This window comes from Pongo abelii, chromosome 11 (genome assembly GCF_028885655.2).
Source record: "Pongo abelii isolate AG06213 chromosome 11, NHGRI_mPonAbe1-v2.0_pri, whole genome shotgun sequence".
NCBI lineage: Eukaryota > Metazoa > Chordata > Mammalia > Primates > Hominidae > Pongo > Pongo abelii.
Window position 1 is genome coordinate 101,890,237 of NC_071996.2, and position 3,979 is coordinate 101,894,215.

At 37.3% G+C, this 3,979-nt stretch overlaps 1 pseudogene; it reads left to right on the plus strand.

Moving 5' to 3' along the window:
- Window positions 1–1,158: 1,158 nt before the first annotated feature.
- LOC129057824 (histone-lysine N-methyltransferase SETMAR-like) lies at window positions 1,159–2,190 on the plus strand (annotated as a pseudogene).
- Window positions 2,191–3,979: the final 1,789 nt, after the last annotated feature.

Genomic DNA, 3,979 nt, shown 5'->3' on the forward strand with positions numbered 1-3,979 from the left:
TTTCCAAATGTTATGTTAAACTCTACGGGGACAACTCAATCCTTACAAATGTTGTACAATAATACATTGAATAATGTGATGTTTGGAAAGTGTCTCCTGATGGGGTCAAAATATCCCAGAAGACAATTGGGCCAGTGGTTAGACTTTCTGCCTTTGGAGGCATGTTGTGGTTGGCTGGGCAGGGAAGCGGGGCAAGTGGAACCAGTGGGCCTCCAGCTCTTTCACTGGAAACTCCTGTGCTGACCAGCATTGTGGCCTGGGACTCACAGCAAGCTTCCCCACCCATCTTTGCACTGCAGCTCAGTATGAAACACTAAAAGGATAACATACAGATTACCAGTTGATGCCGTTCCCAAAGCAGTATTATGTAATTCATGCATTGGATCATTGGATCCTTCCCATGGAGCAGGATCCAATTAGGCAGCCTAGGAATTTTATTCCAGTTTCATCCATGGAAAAAATAAGGTATAGAGAAATTAAGTAACAAATGTTTATAAACATACGGCTGGCAAATTCTACCACCAGTATCTCTTAGAGGTTGAGAGAGGCCTATGCCATTCCATACTTTGAAAAAATGTATAAGAAGAAATTCCAAAACAGATTGGCAAACATCATGTAATATTTGAAAATTGTTTTTATGTAACCAATAAACATTATTAATACTGTAAGAACATCCAATGCAAAAAATTGTGGCATTATAAAGTATAGGAATATAAACATATATATAATTTTTGTGGCATTATATAGAAATATATGTATAATATATGTATCTGTGCATGTGCTTGTTTGTGTGTTTATATTACAGTGCACTCCAGATGATAGAACCTGGTAAAGGTCACATGTGCAATGCTGTACAACAGATACATGATGGGAAGCAAACTCTTGTTTATTTTTGCAACAGCAATTTTCTCATTGGCAACAAAGTTCTCAGTCTTAAAAAATAATAAAAATGAATTATTATTGACCTAGTCTAATCATACTTGCTTGGTGCAAAAGTAATTGCGGTTTTTGCATTGTTGAAATTTGCCATTTGATATTGGAATACATTCTTAAATAAATGTAGTTATTTTATATATTATTTTAATGCCCATTTATTGCTTTCTGGTTTTTTTGCTAATGATTTATTACTTGCTGTTTATTTTATATTTATTTTACACTATGGAAATGATGTTAGACGAAAAGAAAATTCGAGTCATTTTCTTATTTGAGTCCAGGATGAGTCGTAAAGCAGCAGAGACAACTCACAACATCAACTATGTATTTGGCCCAGGAACTGCTAACAAACATACAGTGCAGTGGTGGCTCAAGAAGTTTTGGAAAGGAGACAAGAGCCTTGAAAATGAGGAGCCTAATGGCCGGCCACAGGAAGTTGACAACAACCAACTGAGAGCAATCATCCGAGCTGATCCTTTCAGAACTATACAAGAAGCTGCCGAAGAACTCAGCGTTGACCATTCCTAGGATCATTTGGCATTTGAAGCAAATTGTAAGGATGAAAAAGCTCAATAAGTGGGTGCCTCATGAGCTGACCAAAAATACAAAAGTTTGTCATTTTGAAGTGTTGTTTTCTCTTAGTCTATGCAAAAACAACAAAAAATTTCTCAATTGCATTGTGACATGCCCTGAAAAGTGGATTTTATATGACAATCGATGATGACCAACTCAGTGGTTGGACCGAGAAGAAGCTCCAAAGCACTTCCCAAAGCGAAACTTGCACCAGAAAAGGTCATGGTCGCTGTTTGGTGGTCTGCAGCCAGTCTGATCCCTTACAGCTTTCTGAATCCCAGTGAAATCATTGCATCTGATAACTATGCTCAACAAATCGATGAGATGCACCAAAAACTGCAATGCCCACAGCTGGCACTGGTCAACAGAAAGGGCCCAATTCTTCTCCACAACAACTCCTGACCACATGTTGCACAGCCAATGCTTCAATAGTTGAACTAATTGGGCTACGAAGTTTTGCCTCATCTGCCATATTCACCTGACCTCTTGCCAAGTGACTACCACTTCTTCAAGCAGCTCCACAACCTTTTTCAGGGAAACCGCTTCCACAACCAGCAGGATGCAGAAAATGCTTTCCAAGAGTTCATCAAATCCCAAAACATGGATTTTTATGCTACAGGAATAAAACTTATTTCTTGTTGGCAAAAATGTGTTGATTCTAATGGTTTCTATTTTGGTTATTAAAGATGTGTTTGAGCCTAGTTATAATGATTTTAAATTCATGGTCCAAAACTGCAATTACTTTTGCAATAAGCTAATAGTATTATGTTCCTTGTCATGGTACCCAATTCTAGCCAAAAAGACCTTAAGGGAAATTAACAGGGGGTTCCTGGGAAATATTTTCCTTCCTAAAAATAGAGGGCCTTAAAGAAGGTGAAGATTTTTCTCCCCTTCTGGCTCTTCCTACTTTGGAACATGCTGTGTGAGAATACGATGTCTGGAGCTGTGGCAGTCGTTTTGAAATAATGAAGTGACAATGCCGAGAACAAACCCAAGCATTAATGATATCAGACGGAAAAGATGGGAAAGGCTGGGTCTGTCCTTGATGACTTTATGAACCCACAAACACTGCCAGCTTGTGACCATTTTATTATTTAAAACAGTAACTTCTAAAAACTTAAGAAACAGCTTAGTTGGGATTTTTCTTGCTTGTAGTTAGAAGCATCTTAAGTATTATGTCCTTCTTTCAATGTTGTTCATGATTTTATGTAAAACTTCTTTTGGAGAGAATGTTAACATACAAATTGCAGGCCTCTTGTAAATACGAAGCCAGGGCCAGCTGTCCTCCCTGCCCACCACACTGATAAACTTTCTCTTTCCATAGAAATCAGGCCAGTGGTTTTGAGCATCCCAGCCTCCAGGCCAGTGTTCCGTGACGTAGCATCCCATGAGACCACCATAAGAGTCACCTGGACTTCCTATCACTCAAAGAACCAAGAATCTTGTACCATGTTCATCTCGCTCGAACAACGCGAATTCTACGATAAAAGTCGATTTCAGTATGGCAAGATTTTTAAAAATCCACCTAGTTTGTGCTGAGAATAATTTGAGGCAGAGGAAGTTCAATGAAAGCAGAATAACTTTTCCTTCTTGATTGGATATGCAGGAAAGATAAATGATAAGCCACTTCAGAGGTGCATAGAATTAGGCTCATTTTATGATTCCTTTCTTCTTAGGATCTCAGAGCAATTATGTAAAGAATGCTCATGTTCACATTATACTAAGGTACTATATATCTGAACAAGAAAAAGAGAAGCTCATTCGCTGCCCTTCCCTCCACTCGCTTTGTGTGTGGTGCGTGGGTGTACTTAAACAGTGTGCCTATTTATATTCAATCACATATGGACGCTATATATGAATTAGGTATCTATAATGCAGATATTTTAAATATTTGTTTACCACCAACTGTTTAACTGGGATTTCCATGAATAGAATAAAAGATGTATGTGCTAAATATATATGTAGTTGTATATGGGTATCTGGTACAATTTACTATTATTTCTTTTTATGGGCCAAGCAGGAAAAAAAGAAAACCAAATATTCTAAATAAATTTTGTCCATTTCCATTTCCCATACCATGAAACAATATGCTTAATACACAATAAACACGATTTTTAAGGGAAAAGAAAGAGAGGATATTATCTATAGAAAGATGAAAGCCCAGTTTTTTAAAAGTCACAATGGCAAATTATTATTCATTCTTTTTGTAGAAAATATTTGCATGTTTAAGTCCAACATACATGTAAATATTTTAAACAAACAAAAACATGCTAGGGATAACAATAAACTATTTCTGAGTTGGGGAGAAAAAAAGCCTGCCAGGAGTAGGCATGTATATTTTTAAGCATACTGCTTCAAAAAGCAGGATGTCGGGATGTTGCATCTTTAATTTTTCTGTTAATTATGGATTGAGCATTGTTGTGAATCTTGTCCTCAAAACCAAGCTCAGAAAATAAGAGCAGATGCTCATCCC